At 41.4% G+C, this 22,704-nt stretch overlaps 1 protein-coding gene across 1 annotated transcript in view; it reads right to left on the bottom strand.

Annotated features, from left to right (window-relative positions):
• Positions 1-989: 989 nt before the first annotated feature.
• The window catches only part of LHFPL6 (LHFPL tetraspan subfamily member 6), a 348,330-nt gene continuing 326,615 nt past the window's right edge, over positions 990-22,704 (bottom strand). Inside the window, exon 6 of the transcript XR_010410022.1 lies at positions 990-3,540. The gene's annotated coding sequence lies outside the window, so the exon portion shown is untranslated. The remainder of the gene's footprint in view (positions 3,541-22,704) is intronic.

The following is a 22,704-nucleotide window of genomic DNA, read 5'->3' as shown; positions in this document are numbered from 1 at the left end:
AAACGAGAGAAAAAGGCTGCGCTCCTGCGCGCGCCAAGAGCTCACCGTTCCTGCTGGTCTGCAATTCCCGCTCCGTTTGCGCTCCGCTCACTCAACCTTCGCTCGCCCACGGCGCATGCGTGGGGCGCAGACATTTTTATGTGTGTGTAAGTGCCAACTTCTAACTCTGACAGCAGATGCTTTTACTTCAAGCTTACTTCGCTCCTCTTTTGAAATCGGTTTTTAAAAAAATCTGCCTGGACTTTCTTCTGAAACAAGCCAGTATTGATTTATAATTGTTTATTAGGTGTCCTGCACATGCTGCTCAGCAGGTGAAATGTAATGGACTAGAGATCTCAGCGGTTATGCTGCCGAGAAGCCAGACAGCTTACGTTCTTATAGACACTCAAACAATATTAGGGTCATTTGTTACACAGCGTTGAAAATTGAGGTTTATTATTCTGGTTCATAAAACGGGGTTACTCTTCACTGAAAAATGGTCGATGGGCTGTCACCAAATAACTGCCTAACCTCTGGTACCAGTCAGGGTTCAACTAAAGAAGCAGAGCCATCAGGTGGTATGTATGAAACAATTCATTGCAAAGAATTGACTCCTGCGGTTGTCAAGGGGTGGGAGGAGGCAGGTCTGTAGTCGGGGGCAGGCTGTCAGCAAGGCCAGGCTGGAAATCTCATCCACGCCAACACGATTAAATCTGCTATCCACAGGAAGAATTTCTTCTTCAGGGAAGCTTCCACTTTGCTCCAAAATCCTCTCAACTGATTGAGCCAGGCCCACCTGGACTGTCCAGAATAACCTCCTTATTTTAAGGTCTCCTGATTAGCAACCTTAATTCCATCTGCAACTTTACTTCTCCCTTGCCTTATAACATAACATACTGACAGACTGTGGACATCTTTGGGGGCTATTTTTCTGCCTACACATCTAGTCTCTAGTAATCTTTTTCTTGTTATTGTCGAGGGAGAGAGAGAATCTTCCCACACAGGTCAAGAAATACTACTTTCTGCCCTAGCACCATTTCTCAAATCACCCCCTAAAAGGTATCTGTACTTGTTTTCTTTCTAAGGTCCCCACTGCGGCTGTCAAAGAGATCTCACTACTTTCCTTGGCTGATGGCACTTGGATATGAAGGAATTTGTGGGAATTTTCTTTACCCATACTTACCGTGTCCAAATGATTGCTTCCAGTCCCCCAAGGAAGTAATTTAAATTGCCATTCGATTTTGAAAGAAGACAACATTTAAGAAAAATGAATTGGATGTTGCTACAGATTGGAAGAATCTATGTTGGGTTAGGAAGATGTTCATGATATTTGTTTATTTGACAGTATGGGTTGTATCTTTCCATTCAGGCCTCAAAATAATAATTTGCCAAAGATAATGGTTGAAGATTAAATTATATAACATGCATAAAAACACTTTTAAAAGGTTACAATACTTTCGCGACGCCACACACACACACAAAAGTCGAATTCTAGAGCTTAAAAACAACTAGAGATCATCTAATTTCATTAAATTGTTTTTTCTCTTTGATTTTCTTTTTTTTTTTTTTGATGCCTCTTCTGAAAGTTCAGAGGAAAATTTTCTCCAGAGGTCTGGACTTCCTTCCTCTCATGTTTCATATCTCAACATATCAACCTCATTTTCAGGGCAGAACAACTTATATATAATTCATCTTTACATTTCTAAACCCATAAAAATGACTTTTGATCTCCAAAGAGTAGTAACACATAGGAAGCATTGCACATTATTTTTAACGTCCATGTCCTTCAACGTTCCTGCAAAAGGTTATCTCTTATCTTCTGGTTTAAGAGAGAGTTGGAGCGCCAATGTGGCTTTTCTAGGTCCCGTTTCAGAAGTCCCCTTTATACCATCAGTTTTTGTAAGGTATTTACCATTGCTCCTGTTATCTTCCTGACTCTCCAACACTGTGTTCGGCAGTGGGCTTCAGACGGTCTTACGCATTTCTGCTAAGCAATCTGTAGTCGTGCTTGCCCCCTTTGTTAGCAGAAGCACCCTTTTCAAGGCAGTAAGCCACTACCTCCTTTTTTATTTAACTAACTTTGTATGTCCAGAACTATAAGACACGGGAGAGACACCCAGGAAAATCAGCATACTTCTTCTTCTCAACTTTCCTACTTGGTCATGCCATTCCCTAGTAAAAACCCTTTGTGACTCTCATTTCCTTCAGGTTAAATCCCAAACTCCTTGGGCAGTCCTGCAAAAACTCAGATGCTCTGGCCCCTGCTACAGACTCCATTGTCTTCTTCTTCTTCTTTTTTTTATAAGATTTATTTATTTTAGAGAGCATGAGAGAGAGCACAAACAGGAGGGGCAGAGGCAGAGGAAGAGAGAATCTCAAGCAGAGTTCCTGCTGAGCTTGAAGCCTGACACAGGGTTCAGTCTCACAACCCATGAGATCATGACCTGAGCCAAAATCACAAGTGAGACGTTTAACCGACTGAGCCACCCAGGCGCCCCATCCATTGTCTTCTTTTATGTTTGTTCCTCACCTCAACCCTGCCTTGTGCTACAGTCCCAGAGTCCCACAGCCAAGCCTCTCCGTCCTGTTTCTCAGCCTTGGCATATCAGACGTGAATGCCTATGGTAGCTTCTCTACCACTCTATCACCTTGGATAATTGCCACTTGTCTTTCCAATACCAGCTTAAATATCTCCTCATTCAGGAAGGCTTCCCTGACCATTCGAGAACTGGGTCAGCTTCTCTCCAGTGTGATCCCACTGCTCTGTGCTCACACATTATCCCACCCTTAGCACAGTGTATGGATCCTTCTGGTTTCATTCTCTGTCTTCTCCAGAAAGACCGTCAATCTTTCCATCCTCAGTGCCCAGCACAATGAAGGCCCTGAGTACATACTATGGAATAAATGAGTGAATGAGGAACTGAAAGAAGGAACCACGTGGCCTTTCCTTCACCCAGGCCTGGGCACAGTGTCCACTAAACTGTCACATCTCCATCCACCTCTCTTCTCCCTCCAAGGAATGCACGGGTATCCTCTGATCATTGTGGATGCTCAGTATCCAAGAACAGTGCTTCCAGAGGCCTGCGTTGTATGTGCACCTGTTCGCGGGTGACCTTGCCTTGGAACTTTTGATATTAACTGTGACTCATAAGAGATGCTGAGCACATGATGTGCAGAATTAGGCTCCACGACACGTGGCAGGCTGATTGAAGTCTGGGCAGCAGGTAGGGCACGAGATGTGACTGTCGATTTACATAATGCTTTTAAGAAGCTTATATTGGGAGAGGACAGAATCAGAATTTGGATCTTTATTTGAAGAAACATTCAAGAGCATCTTAGAAATATCTTCTTTTGAGCAAGATTCTGGCAAGAATTGACATTATTTGATATGGAATTGCAGCTCTGAGTAGCATTGCCCTGAAAGTAGTCTTTTTATTCTCTTCCGAAACACTGCTGGCCCTCGGTAGTTTTCCCCATCAATCACGCTCAGCCTGCCTGGTGGTGTGTCCAGTGAGACTCACGGGAATGACATTTTCCCTTCCCTTTCTTTTCATTCTTCCCCTGTAGGGTAGAAGAGAGGGAAATGGAAGAGGAAGAAATAGATTTGTTTTAGTGATTAATGTGAGAAAAAAAATCAATCTCGCCCTCATGTAATTTGACAGTTGACTTTTTCATCAGGAGCACTGATTCCTGGTGTAAATACATGCAATTGTTTACAGCTTTTGTTCTTGATTTTGGCATGCAGGCGACAGGAGAGTCCAAATGCCAAGCCCAGCAAGGGAATTGGCTTTTTAAAGAAGATTACAAAAGTCTAGTTGCTTACCATTTGACCATTTTAAGTTAGGAAATTTAATCTTTCTGTTTTATTTCTTCATTATTCATATATCTGCTTGTGGAGGGGCCTTTAGTTCCTTTATGTTTTTTTTTTAAAGCATTTATTGCGGGGCGCCTGGGTGGCTCAGTCTGTTAAGTGACTGCCTTCGGCTCAGGTCATGATCCTGCAGTCCTGGGATCGAGTCCCGCATCGGGCTCCCTGCTCAGCAGGGAGTCTGCTTCTCCCTCTGACTCTCCCCTCTCTCATGCTCTCTCTCTCCCTCTCTCATTAAAAAAATAAATTAAAAAAAAATTTAAAAAGCATTTATTGAGTGCCTGCTCTATGTCAGACCCTGCTAGGGGATAGTGAAGCAATATCTTGGTTACTCTGTGTGGACTGTAGTGCTGGAAAGATACCTCAATCACATCATAACCCTAATAAATGTAAAATTACAGCTGTTGTAAATACTGCAAAAGAGAAATACACAGCCCTATCAGTTAACAGTTTCTGATAGCAAGTACCAAAAGATATCTCAGCACCAATGAACAGTAACCATTTCTTTAGTCCTATAGTTCAGTGAGGATATGTGGATCTGAGATGGGCTTAGGGGTACCTCTGTTCACAGGCCTTTCATGCTCCTCTTGGATCCAGCAGGCAGCCCGGGAGGGTTCTTCTCATGGCAAGGGCAGAGAGAGGCATGAGAAGACAAACTAATGGTGCATGAGCTTTTCAAAATTCTTCCCTGTTATCTACTTTCATGCCATCGGCCAAAGGAAACCAATAGCACGCCCAGCATCAATGGATGGGGAGCAATATTCCTCTCTTGGAAATGAGGAGGGATATACTTCTGAATATAAATCCAGCTTATTGTGTTGGTTCATGGAGAGTACTCTATGGATGATTTGGGTAAGAATGAACTAAGTGAGGCAGAAGAGGAACAACTTGACTGGAAGCTCTATGGTGAGAAGGAACATGGCGGGTTTGAGATACTGAAAGAAGGTCAGTGAGGTTGGAGCTCAGAGGATGAGTGGCAACATGGAGCAAACTGCATCTAGAGAGATAAAAAGGGGCCAGACCACAGAGGGACTGGCAGGCTGTGTTAAGGACATTGAATTTTTATCTTAAAGATTCAATAGTCAGTCTTGGAAAGGTATTTGTACATCGTGCTATTCTCTTTCCTTCCTTCTTTTTCTCCTTTATGAATTTGTAACAAAAAATAAAAATGTAAAATTAAATAATATGGATATGGTTTTCAATATGTACTTTTCAAAAGTACCTGCCAGCCAGGAATTCCTTTAGTTTTCTTTTTTTCACATTTTGAATAGTTTGTTCTATTTTATACTCCTTCATAAACTTAAGATAATACACATGGTTAAATTTAAGTAGAAAACTAATGTTACAAAGTATCTTTTTTAAATGGTCTGGCAAAATAAATAAATAAAATAAAATCGTATTGCACCTTATATTAATATGGAATCTTTGTGCATTTTGCTCAAAAGGTAAGGGTTTTACCTGACAGCATACCGAGTAAACCTGGATACTCTTCTATTTCTTACCCATTTTCAACTATGCGTATTTGGTAAGGGGACTGAAGTCTTGGCATAAGCCTTCTTCTGCCTCATTTTCTCTTTATAGAATATTCTAATTTCCACTCAAAGATACATTTTTAAAATTCCTTGGCAAAGAGTATTTTCATAATGTGAATATATCTAGGGTGATCATATAGTTTTGATCCAGTCCAGGATAATTTTGAGAGTGAAAGCAAGCCCCATTAAGAATAACATATAAATCAAGACTGTCCTGGGCAAACTGGATGTCTGCCCACCCTAAATATATCCAGATAGAATTAAGCCCATTAAGACAAAATGTGGTTCCTCTTCCCTGTGTGGTTAGGAAAATGATTACCAGTACTGGGTCTTGTGCACGATACCTGGAGGTGTGTTTAACTCAGATTCCTCTTCAGGAATGGATAGACTTGTAAGAATCTGATGAAATGATACCTAACACATAGTAAACACTCAACAAAGGTTATTACATGCAGTAAACTGAAAAGGATATATAATGGATTATGGAACCAATGTCCAGTTTCTCGTTTCTAAGAAACTTGTGATAACCCTTAAGTAAGGTGACCAAGAGACAATTTCCAGTATGGCCTCCTGCGAACCCCAGTTTCCTTGTCCCCTGAGCTGTCCATTTTGGGACATCTGCTGCTTGCTCCAGAGGCCTTATTATTCATTTTGGAAAGTGCCAGTTTTTTGTATTGCAGATGCAACAGGCAGACACTGTTCACTGAATCTTCATGAATCGCCATCTTGAGAGGACTTTTCTCCCCTCCTGAAAGCTCTGTGGCATACTGGCTCTCCATGCCACCTGTGGATGGACACAGCCACTCTCTCTGCTGAGATCAGAATTGGTCACAAGGTGGAAATGTAAAATCTTCAAACCGATTTTGGAGATAAGCGATTTTAAGCACAGAGCAACAGCTGAGAGTGGGTCTCTTGCACAGCTCCTCAACACTTCTTAAATAACATGGTAAATATGCTTTAGTGACAAAAGCTCAGAGATAGTGTTGCTTAATCATTTCCTGCTTCTGTCGTTAGGGCTAGATTTCACCAACACCTCATGTAGTTAGCTATTCAGTGTCAAGGTGCTATCCCATACCCAGATGCCTACCAGGATTTCAGCCAGATTTCTGTTGCTCTCTCTGGATAGCAATATTCCAAATGTATTCAAGAGAGCACTTGCACAATGTATCGACTTTCAAGGTTAGATGGGGCTGGGAAATGCTACACATCATGGCTCCTTCTTAGAGATCCATAACTCATTAGCATATTAAAGACTGGTATGCCCTAGAGTAAAGACATCAGTTTAATGTTGACTCAGCATAACCCAAACTTATTTGACCGTGACGCCCTTCAGTCATTAACAACTATTAATAATCATGGTGCTAGTAAGGAACATCCATAGAAAATGCTGCCCCATAAAATATAATTCTATTCTTATTCACCTCAGATATTTCTTTAAAAACATCTGCTTTTGTAGGCACCATGCAGAGGTGATCTGTTTTAGTGCTCTTGGAAGGCACATATGATCAGTAAATTCAGTTCCTAAGCAGTTTACGTGATTACATGATAAATCTGAAGCACATGCAAATTGTCCTGGAGTCTGTGCAATATTAGACCTACTGGAAAGGAAATCAAGCTGTGGGTGCACAATTAAGTACTTTAATAGAACATGAAAACAAAATGGATGACACAATTCATCTATTATGCCATCATTTCTATGCAACTAATAAGCATGGAATAAATCTGGGGTTAAAAGTGATAAATCCGGTACACTGATTTCTGATTTAAGAGACTAAAACTCTGAGGGGTTTGGGCTAGCCAAGTAAGTGGGGTTAAGGTGGTCAAATCCTCACCTTGGCATGTTCAGAAACTTAACTTCATGAATTGCTCTAAGTGTAATTCAATTCTAAGGGACTGATCCAAATACATAACTCCTAGGGGCACCTGGGTGGCTCAGTCAGTTAAGCATCTGCCTTCGGCTCAGGTCATGATCCCAGGGCCCTGGGATTGAGCCCTGCATCAGGCTCCCTACTTAGAGGGAAGCCTGCTTCTCCCTCTCCCTCTGCTGCTCCCCCTGCTTCTGCCCTCTCCCTCTCTCTCTGTGTCAAATAAATAAATAAAATCTTAAAAAACCCAAATACATAACTCCTAGAGTCATAAATCTGAATATAAATTTATTTATTCATAATCGGGTGCAGGACTCTGTGCATTACTTCATTAAAATCCCTTGCCCACTCACATTCTGACTCCCTGGGCCTTAGTGAAGACAGCTGCCTTTGGCTTCCCTGGGAGTGAATTTCTTTTCCATAAAAGTTTGATGCCTGAGAGGTTCCGTGGTCGCCCCTGTGCCGTCCTGACTTGGGAATCTTAGCCGTGTGGACAATCCATCCATGAATCCAATCCATCACTGAATCACTGCCTCTCCCACAAGAGACTCATCTGTCCTCACGTAAATGGAGCCCCTCTCAACCCTCTGGCGGGTTGACGCAGACCCACCTGTACATGTCTGATTTCACAACACAGAGGCAGCTTAAGTACTCACACGAAGACCCTGCACAAACTATTACAGAGGTTTATATCCATGATGCCAATTACTTTGGCATCAGCTAGTGATGACCATTAATTATGGCACTGATAACATTTGGAAAAGCACTTGGAGGTCCCAGGGCAGTAGCTATTATATACTGTTTCTTCCCCAGAAGCAGTTAATTGAACAGATATTCACATGGGGGATTGTCAATTTTCTTGATACATGCATAATAGCAAGTGTGACATAGCTTTGAAAGTAAGTTTTGTGTTCACTTAGTGCGCTGCAGGATAAAAATGAATTGAGCCACTATACCTGTCTTAGCTAATGGCTTTCATCTTCCAAGTCTTTTCATCTTATTCTCATCTCTTCCTTCCACTTCTGTACATTTTGAATATGAACTTATGTGGTTCCAAAGAAGTTCTTAACATAGACTGTATGACTATGTGATAGTAAAAATCAAATGTCAGTATATTTTCTAATGCTAGACATTATCAAAAGCAGGCAAATGCAACACATGGAGGTAAAGGGGCGAGTGCGTCCATGCAAATTTGGAGCTCACACCTGTGGATCTATGTGGGAAAGCTAAAGATTGTTATTCCTATCTTTCCAGAAAACATATTCGGCATCCCCATGCAGGAGTCTTTGTTTATAGAGTAGCAAAGAACAGGACAGCAGAGTGTTGAAATGAGCCTCCAGGTTAGCCTCTCTGCTTCCCACGTCCATTTTGAAATGGGACCGACCTTCTTGAATATCCCCTTCGCCACAAGCAAGCACTACTACCTGTGCCGCGAGGGCTGATCGGCCACTTGAGGTCAATGAGCAAAGTGTTATTAACTCTGTCAACTTTTTAAAAAAAGATTTTATTTATTTATTTTAGAGAGAGAGAGTGAGAGAGACAAAGCACAAGAGAGGGGAGGGTCAGAGGGAGGAGCAAACTCCCCGCTGAGCGGGGAGCCCGATGAGGGACTCGATCCTGGAACTCCAGGATCATGACCTGAGCCGAAGGCAGATGTTTCACTGACTGAGCCACCCAGGGGCCCCTACTGTAACTTGTTAATAGTTCAGGCATAATTTGGAAAGGTAACCAGAATGAGCAGCCAGATATAATGCATAGGGCACTAGTCAGGAGACAGGGAAACCCAAGCGTTCTTACATTTCCAGTTAGTCAAAATTACCTAGTACCTTTTCACTGATAGAAGGGGATAAGCATACACAAGAAAGAAAACACAGATCACACCTGTGTAATTTTTCTAATAAAGTCCATTGGTTGGTTGGAAAGACTTTAGGATCCTTTCAGCCACTTCTAACTAGACTAAGTATACTGTTCCGAAAGTATCCAATTACTGTAATTGCAACAGAGGTATTTTATAAAGTGGAAATGTACATTTCTGATATTCTTTTCCTAGGGGAGAAGGGTTTTTGTTGACTTTTTGTATCCAAACTAAAATGTATTGACACTTTTTTTTCTGTTACGTTCTATACACTTTACACACATTTACTCTTATGTCATGTTTTGCAAAGGTATGAAGGATGGGATATTGCATCTGATTTGACAGATGAGTCAGTTAGGCCCAGAAATAGTAGGTGATGAATAAAATAGTCATTTGGTAGAAGACCTCATGGGTAGCTTGACAACACCAGTTGCTAGCAAAGTTGTGGAGCAATAGCAACTTGCATTCGCTGTTGGTGGAATTCAACAGCACAGCCACTTTGGAAGACCATTTGGCAATTTATTGTAAAGTGAAACACAGTCTTACCATATAATCTAGTGATCATGCTCCCAGGTATTTATTCAAATGATTTGAAAAGTTATGTCCACACAAAAATCTGCACGCAAATGTTTATAGCAGCTGCATTTATAATTACCAAAACCTAGAAGTAACAAGAAAGTCCTTGAATAGGTAAATGGATAATTTGTGGTACATTCATACAATGTGATATTATTCAGTGATAAAAATATAAGCTATGAAGCCAAAAAACATGTGGCTGAATCTTAAATGCATATTACCAAGTGGGAGAAGCTCATCCAAAAATGCCATATACTATGTGATTCCAAATATGTGACATTCTGGAAAAGGCAAAATTAGAGATAGTGTAAAAATCAGTGATTGTCAGGGATGTGGCAGGAGGTAAAGGAGATTAATGGGTGAAATAGAGATGATTTTTAGGGTGGCAGAATGATACTGTATGATACTATAGTGATGGATATATGATATTATGCATATGTCAAAACCTACGGAACTTCACAGCAAAAGAAATAATGAATTAAAGCTTTTAAAATTTTTAAAAATCATTTAGGAGGGCAGGGATTCCAGGATGAAATACAGAAAGTGCCTAAATTATCTAAATGCATTGCAAATGTTTGAAATAACCTCACTTAAGGAGGTGGGGTAAAAGGGTCTGACCGAGGTAACTTTGAAAAAGAGTAGAGTCCATAAGAATAAAGGTAAAAGAACTATACGTCAGTACTAGACTCCAGTTGATAAGGTTGTTTCCCACAGGGTTATGGTTTAACAATCATGATATACTATGCATGTGCATTTGAAATAAACAATTAAGTAAATGGATGGCAGATGGTGGGAAACAGTTTTCTAACTGTTGAAGTAGGAGGTCAGAAATATGCAAAGGGAAATGCCTAGAATGATCTGTGTAGTAATGGATTAGAGGGGAAGACATTAACATGAACTCATGTTTAGCTTAATGTAGATACAGATTGTTATACATAGAAATGCTCATGGATATGTGCACACACATACAGGTTAGTATCCCCAGGGCCTAAAGCAAAGACACTCCAGTAGAAATGAACACCCCAAGCACACAGAGTTGGTGTCTAATGCCATTCTCCAAGAAAAGGAAGCAGGGTTCTTTGGAGAAATGACTGATTTTAGGACTTGCCAGGAAATACCTAAGATGAGCCTGGAATATCTTATAATGATGTAACAGATTAAACCACCAACAACAAAAACAATGGGAATATGTCAAAGAGACATAGCCAACTGAAAAAGATCCCAAAGGCCAAAGCTGGAATAATTTAAATAACAAAATAAATAAAATAGCATTGGATGAAAATGAATATCTATGAGTCCACATTGATATAAAGAAATGATTGAGTAAATAAATGCCTGAGAATAATAATAAATAAATAAAAGAATAGACACATCTCCCAGGCAGAATAATTTCAAATAATTTATGTAGATATTCTGCCCTCAAGGAGGTGCAGCATAACTCCCCACTGCTTAAGTAAGTGCTTTCTTCCAAAGAGTACAGTATGGAAAGGAGAGTAAAAAATCAACTTTACATTTCAGTAACCTGACAAACACTACCTCAGTCTGGGAATTAAGGTCCACATCAACAGTGGTGAGTCATGTTGATATTATGTACCCTTGATAGGTTGTGATATGAATGGCACTTTACCTCTGTGGCCTTCCTCTCCAAAACCCATAGCCCCAGTCTAACCATGAGGGAAGCATCAGAAAAATCCCAGTTCGGAGGCATTCTACAAAATACCTTACCAGTACTCCTGAAATCTGTCAAGATCATCAACAACAAGGCGAGTATGACAAACTGTCATGGCCAAGAGGAGCCTAAGGAAATATGACAACTAATGTAATGTGGCATCCTAGAAGGGATCCTAGAGAAGAAAAAGGAAATTATGTAAAAACTAAAGAAATCTGAATGAAGTATGGACTTTAGTTAATAATAATGTGTCCATATAGGCTCACTGTGGCAAATATGCCATACTAAGATAAGATACTAATAGGGGAACCTGGGTGTGGGGTATATGGGAACTCTCTATGCCATCTTCAGAATTTTTCTGTAAATCTTAAACTGTTATAAAATAAAAAGTTTGTATTTAAAATACAACTGGATTTGATCTGGTGCTCTATGCACTGTCAGAAAAAAAGCACTGGGTCCTTGAATGTTCTCTAAGTAGGAAATTGAAATCGGGGTTGTTTCTTTCAAAATGAACATGAGTAGAAATTATGGAAATATTCTCACGGCTGGCAGGAGGAATGATATATACTGAGTGAAACATGCACACGTACAGACTTGGAAACCAAATTCAAACATTGTATGAAATGAAGCAACATAGCAGAGGGAAGGGAGACAGAGCACCGCACGTCTCCCAGAGCACCATGTCCACAGCTGTTCCGTGGGCTCCAAGACATCACCAGCATTGCCACGGTAGCAAATGACAGATTATCTCAATTACTTTGGCAAAACCCAAAGGGCCCAGGTTAGCACATCTTTTTTTTTTTTTAAGTTAAGTTTATCCACTCAAATTCATTAATCTCAGAGAAAAACTTGGATAACAGTAATCCTCTCATAAAAATTAGAATATCCAATTCTGATTAGCAGAGATTTCATAAATCTCTTTCCCCAATTTCTGTAACTTTAGCAGAAAAAAAAGCAGAATAAACAGTGCCTCAGATTGCTGTAAAAATTACAAACCTACCTAGAGGAGACTATGTGTCATCTCGCGGATGTATGTTGTATTACTGAAGCCCACCTTTTTCTGGTGCCTCATCCGGGGCCACAGAAGCGATGGGTTATCACTGCAAATCACATCATCATATTGTCCTGCTCCCTGAGGGTTGCCCTCAGGCACACTCTTCTCAAAACTGGAACCCCAATCAGAGCATTTCTGCTACATTTAAGTGAGTTTGAAAGAACACTATTTAACCCCACAAGCTCATTAATAAATATGCAATAATGAAGACTAATCTGTCCATGAATTCAATTCAGGTCAGCAAACAGAAACCATCAAGGTATTTCTTGAAAGGTCTTGGTGAGCCATTGAATACCACTTCAACCCAATCTGTACTGGGAATGTTTCAGGCAACATCCTCTGTCAGAGGCTGGAAAGACAGTAAAAATTCTGGAGATGAGGTAGCAGAAATCCTGGGATCTGGCCCTGGATCTGTCGCTAACTTAGCCTATTTGGACCTCAGAATCTTCAAATGTAAAATAAGGGGGTTGATCTAGACGAACTATCAGTGCTCCACAAACTTCACTACCTAAAAAGAACTTGAACATGAATCCCCAGGGTTCTAGAACTTGTTGCCAAAGAGACCCCTCAGAAAGTGGATAAAGTCTTTGAATTCTTGGGGTTTTTTTTTATTTGAAAATTTCATGTACCATATATATTCTATATATTATGTGTATTCATATTTTTAGTATAAGAATGTTTTTAATTCGTTACTATTAAATCACTGTCATTGTTATTTGCTGTTTTCCTTCTACTGGAAAGAATACAATTCATGCTCATGGAAGATCCATGCTACATTTATGCTGTGGCTTTTCAGACTCTCATGGTATTCCTACTCCAATTTATGAATCGGCAAGACCAAGGTCTCCTGTACTTCCTAATTTCCTGCCTCTATAAGGAGCTTCGATGCTTTATTATGTTCTGAAACCATAGTGTTCGCAAATGACACTGTTCCAAAAGACAGATGAAGATGTCTCACACTCCACCATCAGAAGAAGTGTTTGGTCTGAGTCTCATCAGCCTCTAAGCCCCCACCCCTCCTTTGAATGCAAACCAATGGAACTTTGACAGAAGTATTACCCGTTTGATGGTTTAAATGGAGTTGACCAATTTGTTTGAATCAGGTACAAGTTTGAATATTTAATGGTTATTGAAGTGTTGGAAAGCTAAAGAGCCCCATTTATTTGTCAAAATATCCCATACAGTCTTATTTAGACACAAATAAAAATTTCAGGACTTATTATTCCCCAATTCAAACAATAGAAAAAGGGTGTCAATAAATAAGTATTCAAAGTTGTGAGGGTGCTTCTCACATAGACTAGACTATTGTGCTGACATCCCTTGGTCCTTTGAAGGATAGTAATGATAAAACAATAATAATAGCTTTTTGTAAAAATTTTAATTTGTTTAACAGTTTTATCTCCTCTAAACCTCACAGCAGTCAAAAATCATAACATAAGTTGGGTTGTCTTTCTTTGTTGTGTTGATTTGTAGGAGGCCTTTATATATTTAGGATAAGAGTCCTTTGAGGGATATATGTGTTGCAAGTTCTGTTCTTCCAGTTTATAGCTTGCCTACCCATTGTCTTACTGGATCCATTCTCTTAATGCGCTTTTGATAAACAGAAGTTCTTAATGTTAATGTAGTCTAATTGGCCTGTTCTTTCTTTTAGGATTACTGCCCTTTCCTGTTCTTTTAAAGAAATCCTTGTGTAACCCATCCAAAAAAAATCTGATTTAGGATAGAGTGGAACCTAACACTGCCTTTTATGATTTAGTTTCAGAGTAATATTCCATCACTTCTGCTTTATTCTATTTTTTAAAAACATGTGATTAAGGCCTGCTCACATTCAGCAGAAGGAGATTACATGATCACATAAAGGCTTTCACAGTATGTGCATGCTGTGTGTGTGTGCTAGTGTGTCTGTGTATGTTGCTGTGTGTGTGTGTGTTGGTGTGTGTGTTGGTGTGTGTGTATATTGGTGTGTGTGTGGGTGTGTGTGTTGGTGTGTGTCTCTGTTGGTGTGTATGTGTTGGTGTGTGTGTTAGTGTGTGTGTTGGTGTGTGTATGTTGGCGTGTGTGTGTGTTAGTGTGTGTGTGTTGGTGTGTGTGTTGGTGTGTGTGTATGTTGGTATGTGTGTATGTGTTGGTGTGTGTGTATGTTGGTGTGTGTGTTGGTGTGTATGTGTTGGTGTGTGTGTGTTGGGGTGTGTGTGTTGGTGTGTGTGTGTGTGTTGGTGTGTGTGTGTTGGTGTGTATGTGTTGGTGTGTATGTTGGTGTGTGTGTGTGTTGGTGTGTGTGTTGGTGTGTGTCTGTCTGTGTTGGTGTGTGTGTTGGTGTGTGTGTGTTGGTGTATGTTGGTATGTGTGTGTATGTGTTGGTGTGTGTGTGTGTTGGTGTGTGTTGGTGTGTGTTGGTGTGTGTTGGTGTGTCTGTGTTGGTGTGTGTGTGTTGGTGTGTGTGTGTATGTTGGTGGGTGTGTGTATGTGTTGGTGTGTGTGTATGTTGGTGTGTGTGTTGGTGTGTGTGTGTTGGTGTGTGTTGGTGTGTGTGTGTTGGTGTGTGTGTGTGTGTTGGTGTGTGTCTGTGTCTGTGTTGGTGTGTGTTGGTGGTCTGTGTTGGTGTGTGTTGGTGTGTGTGTTGGTGTGTGTGTGTGTGTTGGTGTGTCTGTGTATGTGTTGGTGTGTGTGTATGTTGGGGTGTGTTGGGGTGTGTGTTGGTGTTGGTGTGTGTGTGTTGGTGTGTGTTGGTGTGTGTGTGTGTGTTGGTGTGTCTGTGTATGTGTTGGTGTGTGTGTATGTTGGGGTGTGTGTTGGGGTGTGTGTTGGTGTTGGTGTGTGTGTGTTGGTGTGTGTTGGTGTGTGTGTGTGTGTTGGTGTGTGTGTTGGTGTGTGTTGGTGTGTGTGTGTTGGTGTGTGTGTGTTGGTGTGTGTGCGTGTGTTGGTGTGTGTGTGTTGGTGTTTGTCTCTGTTGGTGTGTATGTGTTGGTGTGTGTGTGTATGTTGGTGTGTGTGTGTGTTGGTGTGTGTGTGTTGGTGTGTGTGCATTGGTGTGTGTCTCTGTTGGTGTGTATGTGTTGTTGTGTGTGTGTATGTTGGTGTGTGTGTATGTGTTGGTGTGTGTGTATGTTGGGGTGTGTGTTGGGGTGTGTGTTGGTGTTGGTGTGTGTGTGTTGGTGTGTGTTGGTGTGTGTCTGTTGGTGTGTGTGTGTATGTTGGGGTGTGTGTATGTTGGGGTGTGTGTTGGGGTGTGTGTTGGTGTTGGTGTGTGTGTGTTGGTGTGTGTGTGTGTTGGTGTGTGTGTTGGTGTGTGTTGGTGTGTGTGTGTTGGTGTGTATTTGTTGGTGTGTGTGTGTTGGTGTGTGTGCGTGTGTTGGTGTGTGTGTGTTGGTGTTTGTCTCTGTTGGTGTGTGTGTGTTGGTGTGTGTGTGTTGGTGTGTATGTTGGTGTGTGTGCGTTGGTGTGTGTCTCTGTTGGTGTGTATGTGTTGGTGTGTGTGTATGTTGGTGTGTGTGTATGTGTTGGTGTGTGTGTATGTTGGTGTGTGTTGGTGTGTGTGTTGGGGTGTGTGTGTTGGTGTGTGTTGGTGTGTGTTGGTGTGTGTGTGTTGGTGTGTGTGTGTTGGTGTGTGTCTGTGTTGATGTGTGCTGGCACAAGTATGGAACCATGACTATAACGTGAATTCCACTTTTCACGGACATCATGTGCACAGTTCATGTGTTCAGTACGTCTTGTGAGTCACTCTTCATATTTTAAGCACAAAGGTAATGCTATCAACAAGCTTCATTTCCTATCACTGAATCGCAACTCTGCTCGTTCCATTCTTGAATGGTGAACATTTGCAAAGGCTGTAAGGAATCCAAGCATTTTTCAAAAGGAAATGAGAAATGGAAAAAGTTTAGCAGCACTGTGCCCACATGGAGTACTCTAAAGTCCAGGGCTGGATCACAATATTTACTAAATGCCTGCTATGCACTGGGCATTGTGCTAGATGCACGGGAAAAGTAGTGTGTAAAACAGACAGGATGTCTTCCCTCAAGGAAAGTGAAGTCTCATATGGGAAGGTAGCCATGAATGAAAAGATCCTGCATGTAGACATGGAAAGTCAAATAACTATAAATGGCACACAGACAAAGTGTTCTCATTGGAATGCAGAACTCTGAATGTTACTACAGTCTCTCGAAACACATAGAAATAATGTATGTACACATAGGCACATGTGAGCAGGCATGCTCATTTCACGTCGTGTTGGGGTCAAGAGAGACCTATGTAACCCATGGATTCACTAAGAGGGCTGGAGTCTGGTTTGCCCCTTTGTTACTTCTTTAGTTGCTTCTTAGCAGTGTGAATAGAAATGCTGGAACCAGAAGCTAAATCAGATTTTTTGGGGATGGGCGTGGCACAGGCTTGGCATGATAGTGAATTTAGGATTAGAAGATGTAGAAATATTTTTGTACTCCATCAACATAGACTTCCCAGTGCAAAGGCAATCATAAAGTCATTGTGAAGGAAGGTCATAATAAAATTACTTCTTTTTTTTAGAAAAAGATTTATTTATTTATTTATGAGAGAGAGAGAGAGAGAGAGAGAGACAGAGCAAGAGAGTGCACGAGCAGGGGGAGGGGCAGAGGGAGAGGGAGAAGCAGACTCCCCACTCAGCAGAGAGCTGGCCCGCTGGCTCAATCCCAGGACCCCAGGATCATGACCTAAGCCAAAGGCAGACACTCAACCGACTGAGCCACCTAGGCGCCCCATAATAAAATTACTTCTCAAAATAGGTACATTTATAAATCATGGGGATGTAATGTACAGCATGGTGTCTATAGTTAATAATACTATGTTGCATATTTGAAAGTTGCTGAGAGTAGATCTTAAAAAACATTTCTTTGTAACCATGTATAGTGACAGATGTTAACTAGACATTGTAGGTGTGTGTGTGTGTGTGTGTGTGTATAATTATATTGAACAGGTGAAACGAATACAATTTTAAATGTCAATTATATCTTAATTTGAAAAAAAAGACAAAACAAAACAAAAGGTACCTTTGCCAAAAGTTTTGTCACTGAACCAGTTTTGTGCGTGTAATGTATTGAGTCATGCTCTGCATGCAAGACCCCGTTCTAAACACTGTGAGTAAATGCAGAGTTTTATAATATACTCTGTCCTAAAGGAGCGATGATTTGAAACAGAACTGGCATCAGAGCAAATTACTGTAAAGAACAATTCACCCCTGCCAGTTTGTCTGAGTAAATGTGTTTATCAAGTTTTTAATGGGCCCAAATGGAAAGGGATTGCCTCATGTAGCCTTGTGACGTAGTGGAAAATACAATTTAATAATGAGTTAATAATAAATGTGTACAGACTAAGCAAAAACCCAGTTAGTTTTTAAGACTCAATAAGTGGAGGACTTGACTGTGCCTTTGAATTCAGAGCGTGCACGCAGTCCTTTTAAACGAAATGGAGATGAAAGCCTATGATTTCATTGTTTGATCTACTCTTCTTGGGAAAAGCACATAGAGTAATACTTGTGTTACTTTATTGCTTTACTCCTTGGAGAGTGATGAGATTGTTAATGTTTAATATATTTTTAAGCAAGCAGAAATTTGGATTTAGGATAGAATGGAACCTAGCAATACTCCGGGGACGAGTTTATGCGTCAGCCTCTATGGCTGTCTCTGGGGCAGGCCAGCTGGGGTCGTCACCGTGGTCTCCATGCTCAGGCTATAGGATCCTCAAAGAACTGCAACTTATGATTTAAATTTTACTAAGTACATATTTTACAAATTTTAATTGGCAAATTAAATGGTACACATTTTTACCCAAACACACACATATGGGTTTAGCTGTTCCAAGACCACACCTTTATAGGGACAGAACTGTGCATGGGTATCCCTGCAAATCTGAAACAAGTGAAGATTGCAAGGATACAGGCTAATGCAGAGGGCTGCTCTGGCAGGGTGGGCTCTCTGGGGAGCAGAGAGTTAGGTGAGCAGAATTGCTTTTTAGGAAGTCCCCTTGGGGCGCCTGGGTGGCTCAGTTGGTTAAGCGTCTGCCTTCGGCTCAGGTCATGATCCCAGGGTCCTGGGATCGAGTCCCACATCGGGCTCCCTGCTCAGCGGAGAGTCTGCTTCTCTTTCTCCCTCTACTCCTCCCCCGCCACCGCTCCTGCTCGTTCTCTCTCTCTCTCAAATAAATAAATAAAATCTTAAAAAAAAAAAAAAAAAAAGCACCCTTGGCATCCACACCTGCAGTAGTAGGGGAAGGGAACAGGTTGGGCAGAGGGAGGTGGCAAACTGCAGTACAGTCCAAATGGGCCTCAGACAACCCCATGGGGAGGGCTGCCCTAAAACTGTCCATCAGAGTTATTTTGAGTTGGGCTGAAATGGCCAAGCCTTCATATGCCCACTTTGATTAGTCATTAGGTATGGGCCACCTGGAAAGAAGGTTTGACCTTGTGTTACCAAACCAAAGTGGGCCCACTCCTTGGTGAGTTACAGATAGAGACTACCCCAGGTGGGCTTGCCTCACAAGGTCAACTATATTTTAACTAACAAGGAGATGATGGGGAAGAATTTCCAAAGCTATGTCTCCCTGAATGAGAGAAAGCAAGCTCCTTTTATCAGCGCTTGGGATGAATATTCAGAAGGGGATTTTAACATTATAAGGAGGCCTAGGTAACTTGGTCACTTCTGGCACTTTCTGGTTCATCTGTTCAGGCCTCTTCCTCCAATGTTTCTTTTTCTGTCCCAGCAGTTCATTAGTTTGTTTCCAAGAGGTAAGGCTGATGGTTAAGCAGAAGCTTCTGCTAGAAATTTCCTGAGTTCAGGGGGTCAGGCCGGTGACACTTGGGTGAGGAGTCTGTCTGTAGCCAGCCAAGGCACTCCCTGAAGAGCCCACAGGGCAAGACTGTCAGCCGGCAGCACAGCCAACAGGTGGAAGAAAGGCCTTTCTTTGATCAGGTCCTTCCTCATCATGGCATCTGTCACAGGTGTCCTGAGACAGATATCCCTACAGAGCACATAATCCCCTGACGACCAGCTTACAGAGTCAGCAGGCTGGACCCCTGCACTTCCAGCTGGTAACGCGGACTCCAAAAATGGTCTCACATTCACAGCCTTTTCTTCTCTTCTCTTGAGGAACGAAATGCAACCTGATGAAACTTCAAACATGTGCAACAAACAAAATTCAGTGGCTTCCCATGTAATTAGCCAATCTGAGGCAAATGTGGTGTAACCACTATGTTGTACGAGCAATGACTCATACACTGAAATCAAAACAAATTTATTGTTGTCTCCCCCAACTCTTTAAACAGCCCTAAATAATCTTCCTGTGCTCCAACCTGAAGACTTTGGCAGGCTTATTGCTTTTCCTCAGTCTCAAATAAAACAGTCCCTTGCTGTTGCAAGCGTCACTTCACACTAGTAATTGAAATATCTGGCCGAAGATTGCCTTAGCCTGAAGTGTTCTCCCTGCATCTTTATTCCAGAAGCCTGACTGATGGGCGGAGTCATGTGCTGGCTCTGTACTCTTGGTCATGCCAGATGATTAAAGATCATCTCTCATTTTGTGGGGATCCTTCAAAGGTTTCTCATGCTCCCTGGCAGGCCCCTCTCACTTGTAGTTTCCTTGATCCGTCAGTTTCTGGCTGGTTTTGTTGTGCCGAGGTCTCCTCATAGCTCCAGGAACAAGGGCTAAATGCAGTCCACATCGTCTCTTCCCTGCCTGGCTCACAAACTGGGATGGCAGCCAGGTCCCAAGGAAGCCATGCCCCCATCCAGGTCTACCACCTAAGCAGCAAGGACTCGCTCACCCTCTAGGGGCCCAGGAGACAGAGACTAAGCCTAGGTCTATAGTTGGTTTTTGTTTTCTCAAGCAAGAATCAGGCCTCAGGCCTCTGAGGTCACTACCTAGGAGAATATATTTCTTTTTCTTTCTTTCTTTCTTTCTTTCTTTCTTTCTTTCTTTCTTTCTTTCTTTCTTTCTTTCTTTCTTTCTTTCTTTCTTTCTTTTCTTTCTTTCTTTCTTTTTTTTAAGATTTAATGGGGCGCCTGGGTTGCTCAGTTGGTTAAGCGACTGCCTTCGGCTCAGGTCATAATCCTGGAGTCCCAGGATCGAGTCCCGCATCGGGCTCCCTGCTCGGCAGGGAGTCTGCTTCTCCCTCTGACCCTCCTCCCTCTCATGCTCTCTGTCTCTCATTCTCTCTCTCTCAAATAAATAAATAAAATCTTAAAGATTTTATTTATTTATTTGAGAGAGAGAAACACAGCGAGAGAGGGAACACAAGCAGGGGGAGTGGAAGAGGGAGAAGCAGCCTTCCCACCGAGCAGGAAGTCCGATGTGGGGCTTGATCCCAGAACCCTGGGATCATGACCTGAGCTGAAGGCAGACACTTAACGACAGAGCCACCCAGGCACCCCAGAGAATACATTTCAAAGCTCTTTAAGCCATTTTTCGAAAGCTTTCCTCACTAGACTCAGAGCTGGTTGCAATGCCTGGTGGCCACCATGACAAGACTCCAGTTTCCTCCAAAGAATTCTCTTACCAGTCTCCTGACAAGATCCTCTAACAGACCCTTGTGATATCCCTGGTCTGGCTGGGAGAGTTAAGAGCTGTGGAAAGGGTTCTTGAAACTATTTCCTTTGTGTATCTAAATACGGGGAGAAATCCAGCTTATGCTGACTTTGGTAATCTGATATCTACTCTACGATGCCTCAGTGTCCCTTGCAGAGTCCCTCGTAACATCCTTTTCTACACTACAGTGGGCCGAACTGCCAACAAAGCCTGGTGGTGAGGGGAGGCTGCTGGACGGGCTGAGAGCCTGCGGGCGGATCGGCCACACACAGAGGTCTTCCTCTACAGTCTCCTTTCTGAGTGTATGTAGATCTTGGCTTCCATGGAAGCCAAATATTCTATAGAGAATAATCCAATTAAATTATCATAAATTGTCAGGATGGCTCAGTCGGTCAAGCGTCTGCCTTTGGCTCAGGCCATGATCTCCCAGTCTTGGGATCGAGCCCGGTGTCGGGCGGAGTCTGCTCCTCCCTCTGCCTTTCCCCCTACTCGTTCTCTCTCTCTCTTAAGTAAATAAATAAAAGTAAATAAATAAAGTGAATCTACTTTCAGGGCAAAGGTAAAATGAATAAATGAATTAATAAATAAATAAACTGTCAAAGAAACACATCTTTTTTTTTTTAATGTAGAATTATTATTTTGTAGAGGATTTATACAGCTCAAAGAGAGCTTATTGACCATCTAATGACACATCTTTATTTTATAAATGAGGACACTGGTCTCCCAAGAGGTTTCTCATAGTCATTTGTTTATTCAACAATATTATTGTTGTCTTTTTTGCCAGATATTACCAAAATGCTTGTGCTATAATAGCTAATAAGTCAATCCTTGCCCTTGTGGAATTTATTTCCTAGTGAAGTCACATAAATAGGCTATTACAATACATTGCCATCAGAAAGTTCTTGTTTGAACAGAGCCTAAGGGCCTGGGTTCCTTACTAACCCAGGGTCAGCTTGCTGGGATGACTAGGAATGCATTTTAGAATTGACTCTTTATTGGGTGAGGCCTTTGAAACTCAGGGCTCACTGTTTATGAAGAGTTCCAGGTTAATCTTAACTGTAGTCTGCCTGTCGATTGGCTTTTAAATGTGAGTTACATGGAAGTTACATGGAAAAATCATCGTTAGAGGATGATTTACAATTATTGAGAACCAGCATAATTTAACTTTTAAACTAAATTAAAGTATCTTTTGATAAACGTGTTTTTTTTTTTTTTATCCTAACAGGGTATATCAGCTTGAGAAATTCCTGATGCCTTTTGACCTTTAGAAATATCTAGAGCAGGATGCTGAGTTTACAGACTACTATCCACCTCCCCCTTTGCAAATAAAAAGAGCTAGGTAAATGTTAGCAGGGAATCATTTCTGAACATTGGGCACTTTGCAAAAAAAAAAAAAAAACTGTACATGCAAATAAAGGTTACCTCTTGGAAACTTCAAAGAGAGGTGCCCAAATGGAGGCTAATTAATTCTCTCTTAGTTAGCAATTTTGATAACTTTTAGCGTCAAGCTGGCAAATCTTTCTGTGTCTTTAATTTCCAATTGAGAGAAATTCACTTTTGTTCCAGGACCTAAAATCATCTCAGCTGAATGCTATAGTCCAGCCAGCATCAGAGAGAAAACTCTGAAACTCTATAATATTAAAAAAAAAAAAGTACTAGTATAGATGAAGTGGTTACCTGCAATTGTGAAAATATTTTCTACTTAAGATACATTTTTGAACTTTTTGGAAAAAACAAATCACCAAATATCGACCAA

The sequence above is a fragment of the Mirounga angustirostris genome, unplaced genomic scaffold (assembly GCF_029215605.1).
Source record: "Mirounga angustirostris isolate CCGP_5_RB_7025 unplaced genomic scaffold, mMirAng1.0.hap1 SCAF_3, whole genome shotgun sequence".
In the NCBI taxonomy this organism is placed as follows: domain Eukaryota; kingdom Metazoa; phylum Chordata; class Mammalia; order Carnivora; family Phocidae; genus Mirounga; species Mirounga angustirostris.
This window is presented reverse-complemented; position numbering and strand designations above follow the sequence as displayed.